The 8,024-nt window shown below is 34.0% G+C and overlaps 1 long non-coding RNA gene across 2 annotated transcripts; it reads right to left on the bottom strand.

Annotated features, from left to right (window-relative positions):
* Positions 1-377: 377 nt before the first annotated feature.
* LOC105440541 lies at positions 378-2,690 on the bottom strand. 2 transcript variants are annotated; one of them, XR_971694.2, is made up of 3 exons: positions 1,885-2,690; positions 1,430-1,507; positions 378-881 (listed from the first exon to the last, which is right to left on the bottom strand). It is a non-coding gene; the product is annotated as an uncharacterized LOC105440541 (long non-coding RNA). The 2 variants fall into 2 exon arrangements; XR_004063975.1 differs by lacking the exon at positions 1,885-2,690 and having other exon boundaries at positions 1,430-1,721.
* Positions 2,691-8,024: the final 5,334 nt, after the last annotated feature.

Here is an 8,024-nt window from a genome sequence, read left to right as displayed (position 1 = left end):
GGTTAAGTACTGTAGTGTACATGTTGTAGTAATAGAGTTGTTCATGGTTTGCTATGATTATACTCTAAAAAAAAACAACAAGACAAATGCGACTGCGTCTCCTATATGCCTCCGCCTTAAAAAAATATCATCCACCTAGAATGTAGCTTTCTATTTTTGTTCAAATAAAGTATTCAGGTGAGTTTCAGGACTATTACTGAGCCGATGTGGATATGCCAGGCGATCACAAGCTCTCTCCCTCACTACCAAATAAAGCAGTATTCTTGACATGACAGTGTTGTTTTCTGTCTCTTTTATTACAATTTAATTGCAAAGTGCTCTTAATAATGTAATAACATTTTCAAACCTCAAGAAAATCATGACAAGTAAAAAAAAAATTCTCGTTACTTACAAAGATAACAAAATAAAATAAATCATAAAACAGATTTTTCAACAATGCATGCATGCTCTATTGTACAGTTGACATGTTACATAATTTTCTCAATCTCAATTGAACTGTCAAAATCTTAATACAATCATCATAATCTAGAAACACTTACTACAAAATCAATGACATGTCATGTCATTGAGATATATATAAACAAGAAAATGACAGACTTACATGCTACTATTTTCAAATAGTTTTACAAAGTATACCATCATTACCATGTATCATAAGTAATGGTCTTATGGTCCTTTATCTTCACAATATGCAGGCACTCATTGTGTACACATACATGTTGTACTTGCCTATGAATCTCAATGATTAGACATAAGAATTACATAATAAAATGGAAACAAATACTAATGTAAAGGATACAGATGTTGGTCATGCTGTTCACAGGCATCGAATGGTGATTGTACGTTACATGTACATTGTAGCTTGATTAGTTTCAATTGATCTGTAAAGATATAAATGAAATGTGAGTTAGGGGTTAGAATAATCATGCATTGGTACATTTATGAACATGCAATTAATACTTAGTACAAGTATTTATGTATTTCATAATGAAAAATTCAAAGGCACAGAACATGTGTGTACAAAAGTATGATAGCAAAAAAGATGCCAGGCTGACGACGAACGGATGGTGAAACAACGGAGTCATCAAAGAGCTGTCAAGGTGCATGAAATGTAAACCACTCAGGTAGGCAATTAATTAGAGTTATTTTATTCTTAGATATATTGGGTGAACATACATAAAATAAAACATAAAACACAGAAAAGAAAATAGTAAAGGAACAATTTGTTGAAGAAAAAAATAAAAAGGAAAGAGAAAAATAATGTAGATCTAGGTAGAACTTGTGCCACCTGCAAATTATTGTTCTAGCATAATGATGAGGTAAACTACTCTAATATTTTGATGTCAGATCTTAACTAACAAACATGAAATAAATAAACCCAAAAAAATTATCAACAATAGATTTAGATTTCTACTTAGTAAGGACATACCTCGCAGACACACTCTCGGACTTGGAAGACTTGCTCTTCTTCTTGCGTGGTGCTTTAGCAGGTTGTGTTTTCTGATTCCTAGAAAAATAATTTGAGATACAATTTAGCCTAAAACCACATCAAAACATTATATCATGCAAGGCAAAATAATTGACAGACGTAGTAATGGTACAAAATCTGAAATTTTTTACGTGGATTTATTGTAATCACGTTTGTTTACATTCACTCATTCACTAACAGACACTACACTGCACTTGGAGATTCACTACACTTCACTAAGAAGTTGTGTAGTCTACAACCTCAACACTAGGGTCTAGTACATGGGAATATTGATACGTAAAATAACATTCTAGATCTATAGGCCTATTATGTCTATGAAGTAGCATTATATTCAACAACAGACACAATAAAAATATATATATCATAATATAATTAAGTTTCAGAAATAAACGTACCTTTTCAGCTGTTTTCTGGGGCCAGTTCCGATCGTCGATGGTCCGTAATTCGACAACAAACTCGTTTCTCTACGAGTGGGACTAGTAATATTTTGAACATTTGTCGGGCTCATTTTCTTGGGAAGAATCACTAAAATGGGATAAGGAGGCATCGGAGTATGCGGAGTCACTATCTCTTGATGAAATTTCATCGCTAGAATAATTGCTGGAAGACATTTTGGTGTGATTTGGAGACGTTTGATGAACGAAAATCAGCAAAAGTCCGATGCGCACAGCAGTGCCAGTGGGGAAAAAAAATAACGGGTAATTTTCAAATTACGTACTTGCGTACTGTCCTCTACGTTGAAACTTTGCGCACACATAGAACGGGAATATCTCGATCGAATGTTTTTTTTTCTATTAATAAAGGAGATTTTTTTTTGGGTTGAAATTTCTATGTGTACATTTTCTTTTTACACATGGTTTATGTATGGTTATCTTTGAGTGCACTAGTCACTACTATAGTTTGTAAATAAAATCAAGAATATTAATAAAGGAACAAAATTGAAATTTCGTACATTTTCTTTTTACACATTGTTTATTTATGGTCATCTTTGAGCTCACTATTCAATATGTGACCCCACAGCTAAAAACAACCAATAAGTCGCAAAATGAACAACAGAGATAATGGCAGGAGAAGCGGGCTTTTTGAATAGGATGCCAGTCATAAACAATGAAAATATGCAAGTTTAGAAAATAGACAAAAAATAGTTTACAAATTTGTATCATGTCATAAAAAATTTAAGTGCAAAAAATAGGAAGAAAATAGTACTCGCAAATAGGTGAAAAGAAGTCTGAAAAAGATAAAGGTGAAAAAATAGGGAAAAAATAGTCTGAAAAAGATGAAGGTGAAAAAATAGGGAAAAAATAGTTTGGTACTCGAGAATAGGAAAAAATAGAACTATTTTTTTTCTATTTTCTTTTAAAAAAATAGGAATAAAATAGTCCACAAAAGTTGAAGGTAAAAAAAATGGGGGAAAAATAGTTTGTGCTTGAAAATAGGAAAAAAATAGGACTATTTTTTTCCTGTTTTCTTATAGGAAATAGGAAAAAAATAGTCTGAAAAAAAATATAGGTGAAAAAAATAGGGAAAAAATAGTTTGTACTTGAAAATAGGAAAAAAATAGGACTATTTTTTTTCCTGTTTTTTTATAGGAAATAGGAAAAAAATAGTCTGAAAAAAAATATAGGTGAAAAAAATAGCGAAAAAATAGTTTGTGCTTGAAAATAGGAAAAAAATAGCCCTATTTTTTTCCTATTTTCTTGAAGGAAATAGGGAAAAAATAGTCTGCATTTCCAGAAAATAGGGAAAAAATAGGAAAAAAATAGGGAAAAAATATATTTTCGCAACACACAAAACTACTAGGGATGCCACAACTCTTTAAACCCACGTTAGGCTCACTATGCACAAGTAGAAAATGACATCGGTGATTTTAAATGACAATCCTTGTAATAGGCTTGTACTCTTTAAGGACTTCTCTTTTAGGCATGAGTCTATCCTTCAGCTCGATGGTCCTTTAAGAGCTTTTTTGTTGTCATGCACTTACTACACGTATTTCTTTATTCAAACATATATATGTGGACTAATAGGCACTGTTAATTAATTGATTGAATTTACTACATTTCATGTCGATGATGGTATGTTGCACATGACCACACTTCACCAAGAAGAGCTTGAACACCAATAATGAATTGCAAATTTCTTAATAAATTTAGCTCCTACATCTCAATCAAATAGTACTCTGAATATGATTTGTTGTCTTGCATTTCTGAATCCACCTGGACGTACCTAACGACTACACCCAGTATCATGATCCACCCCTTGGATTGTATTCTTCAATACTGACTGCATTAGACCAGCCTTGAAGAGTCAGGTGAATAATGGAATGCATCGTGTCAATTCAATGTAATTAATACACACAATGAATCAGTGGCGGATCCAGGGGTGGGGGGGGGGGGGGGACCAAAAAAAGAATATGCTCGCTACCCCCCCCCCCCCCCTCCCACTGAGCGACTTTTCGACCGGGGCGATTTTCAAATTTTCGGGAGCAAAAAATAAAAAAAGTTGGGCCCCCTCCCCCAAGAAATCCTGGATCCGCGCCTGCAATGAAGAAACCACGACCAAAAACTTATTCTAGCATGAAATTAATACAATTTATAAGTCAAATATTTTATGAGATGATCATTGTTTGATTACAGATTGACACATGATTCTGAGCTTTACATAAATCAAGGGACTAACTGAACCCTTTTAGAATGTTTATCAGGGTATTCAACCTAGAATATAATTAGTCCGCTCACAAGAACACTTGACTTGAACACATTTTACAATAGAGCAGCATTGGGATTTGAACCCATGCTATTGAAATAACTTTAGCAGAACGTGGCCGAAATGGAAGACTGCAAATATGTCCAATGAGGTCCAACAGTGGAGTAACTCAACCTACATTGTGGTGGATTAAACCTAGCCTGCAGTTAATCTCCTTTCAATAATATCTGCCAATATCTTTTAAATGGTGGCAGCGGTGGGATTTGAACCTACTCCTTGTGAATGGAATGAGGCCTGTGTCTCATATTATGGATCTAATAATGGACTAACTCATGAAACTTAGCATGGGTTCAAATCTGGCCTGAAGTTAGTGCAGTACATTTGAAATTATGAGAGCAATGGATCAAATTGAAGAAACCATGTTTTTTAAACTAGAGTCTTACAGCAGAAGAACTTAAACTGCAGTATCTGGCCGGCATAAAACCTGGCATAAAATTGTGTGTACTTCCAGTTATAGGCCAGAATGCTAGCCACACAACTTCATTGACTTCTCCATTCTTCAGTTCTAGAAATCACTCATTTTGCTGGTCCACAAGAGGTTGTCCCTTTCTTTAAAAATGTACATTGTTGTTTAATGTATATCCAAATTCAGTTTAGTCTGCATGACTCGACTTTTTTATAAGTGATTAGTGACTTAGTCAAATTTTTCCTCAGTGAAATAATTAGTTTGGATCAAATTATTCCAAACTTTGTATCATTTACACTTCTTAAGTCAAATTTTGCATGAGTCAAGATGTGTTTTTGTGAAGGTTCAAACAGATTTGACTTATGCAGAGTTAACTGTATTTAAAAGCTAGGACACTTCTGTGTAGATCGGCCCTGTTGGCTCTCTATTCAATCTTTACAACAGTGATAAACCTACTCTTCATAATTCGTGGCAGTTTTATGAACCAACGAATCTGTCATACACATTAATGTACAGATTTGGCGTTTCACAATAATGATAACAAATTTACCAAATGTAATATGTAGATGCAATCTTTATTTACATCACAACAATGTTGTCAATTCCAACATACTAAGATAAAGTTTAAAAAACTGTGAAAAGGTAAATTACCTCCTGTACATGCAGGTGTGGTTAAGAAACACCAAGAATAGGAACTGCAATCTTTTGCTTTGATTTTCAGCAAAAATGTATTTAGCAGATACGGTATAGGAGCACATAAAAAGATTTAAACATATTTCAGAATAAATTCAAAGCAATTTAAGAAATAATGCAAAGCAAAAAAAACATTCATACTTTCTTGTCCTCACTCACTCATTTTTTTCATAGCAGGCTCCTTCGTGCTGCCATATATATATCTTGGTATCACTGCCATACATAATTCTGTACATAATCAGATGAATCCTCCTAGGGATGTTGTTATGCAACACTAAAAGAAGGAGAAAAGAGAGAGAAAGAGAGAGAGAGGAATAGAGGTAGAGAGAAAGAGAGAGAACGATGAGCTCATGAGAGAAAGAGGAAAAGAGAGAGAGAGAAAAATAAGAGGGCAATGGAAGGGTGAGAGAGAGAAAGTGCGATGACAAAATGAGAGAGAAAAAGAAAGTTTCAACGAGATCTACATTCAATACATTATAACAACAGAAAGTAACTTTCATGTAGACATAGGTTGAAGGGCATATTTAAACTACAGTGGAAACTTGTTATAACGAGGTCCTTGGGACCAAGGAAATTACCTTGTTATATCAGGGTAAAAAGCAAAAGAATATAAAGTGCTGGGACCAGCAAAATCACCTTGTTAGAACAGATACCTCGTTATATCGGAGCTGTTTATAATGAGGTTCCACCGTATCAATCCAAATTGAAAGGACACACATATTCAACCCTTAAAAATGAACAGAAGGCAAACAGTGGAGAATAACATAACAGTTTACAAAATATTACATTCGATAAGAGCGCGTAAATACCTCTACTACCTTTCATTAGGCTAAATATACCTCAAAATGTCAATCAGATTACATGAATGTCTATCATCAACAATCATACCTTCTGCTCTCTGGGTGCATCTCCGTGTGCCCCTAACATTCGCTAAGCTTCATTATTTCAAACACGCTTATGGTTTAAAGGTAAACAAAAGTACAGTTACTTTGTGAAGTTGAAACTTATATATATATATATATATATTATTGCCATATGTTCAAGTTTTTCTACATTGTGCAACAGAATGGAATGTTATACAAGTGTTGATACCAGTTAGAGAAGGATGAATACTACAAACAGACGATTCCACATTTTGATATTTTCTCTCAAGTACTTTACATGGAAGACACAAATTAATGAGTTATCCTTATGTACTTCTACCAATAAATAACCAGTCAGTACTGGCAAAAGGTCAATATGCTTATATAAGTATGACTCTTTGTTTCATACACACAGACTTTGAATTTTCCTCTATATAAAAGAAGAATATGATTTTCATGTACATGACATTTTCTTTGTCACAAACAAAAATAAATATACATAGTTCTGGATCAAATTTGTTCTTTCAATATAAAAATTATCCTAACACACAATCCAAAAGTCTAAGGGAAGCACTGAAGATTATTTGGAGTCAATGTCACAGTAGGAATTTCATTATATTTCTCTTAAATGATATCAACATGTATTTAGTGTGAATAGAATTTGTATTATTAATGAAAATTGAACAGCCTAACATGGCAAGATACATATGAAACTTGTCTAAAACCCTGTGGTGCCTACAGCATTGTGCATATCTAAAATGGTAATCTGCCTCACAAAACGGCCATGTCCACATAAAATGGCTCCAGTATAGTGTGTGTCTTATATTTCTGCATCATTTATAAATATTCTGATCAGTGACTACCCTTTGGTCCTTTACTCATTGCGTGCATACTGTCTGCCCCCCCCCCCCCCACCTAAAATTTATCCTACATTTTGCCTCAACGTTTTTTTCTTCTTGTGTACTGCATCACGTGTGAACAAAAGTCTCCAGATTTCTATGGTAAGATCGAATTTCCAACTTCAAAATGGAATACATCCAATCTCACTTGCATCACCAGAACATTTTTTGGCTGCAGAATGTAACACACAAGACACACTTTTTATACATCAAATGGGTAATTATGTGAAATATTTCCCATAGGACATAGGTAAGTCGTTTTCCTCCTCATATATCATCCGGAAGGAAAAATATCTTGACATAACCATTGAATTATGATGCTTTCTCAGATCACTACCATTAGTCATAGTCAATCAAGAGATTTTGTGATTCATGGATGAAGATATATGAATATATGTCATATGTTGTATGGAATACGTTGCAAGGAATTGCCCCAAATAAATATTTACACTTCAAAGTGTACACACCAGAGATGCCAACCTTCTTCGACAAAAAAATTATTCTTAAGAGCAAAAAACAGTATTTTGGGACAAAAAACAGTATTTTTGAAAAAATCTCTCACCTTAACATATCGCCCAATCGAGCAGCTTAAAAAAAATGGCAGAACCATGTATACATACCCGGATCGGAGCGCGACGTGCATACATTACATGTGGTTGTTCGCAATGTGCGCGGTTTTGGGCCCGTATCACCATTCTGCGTGCATCGTTTGAAGACGTAGGTGCATGATACACTTACGACACAAGGCCCATGATCAGAAATTAAGAAAAACGTCACTAAAAAAAAAAAAAAAAAAAAAAAAAAAAAAAATTAAAAACGTAACAAAACATACAAAAAACGTACTGCCGTATTCATAGTGAGAAAACGGGACAATTACGGCAAAAACGGAACAGTTGGCATCTCTGACACAC

The sequence above is a fragment of the Strongylocentrotus purpuratus genome, unplaced genomic scaffold, assembly GCF_000002235.5.
Source record: "Strongylocentrotus purpuratus isolate Spur 01 unplaced genomic scaffold, Spur_5.0 spur5_scaffold_14, whole genome shotgun sequence".
In the NCBI taxonomy this organism is placed as follows: domain Eukaryota; kingdom Metazoa; phylum Echinodermata; class Echinoidea; order Camarodonta; family Strongylocentrotidae; genus Strongylocentrotus; species Strongylocentrotus purpuratus.
This window is presented reverse-complemented; position numbering and strand designations above follow the sequence as displayed.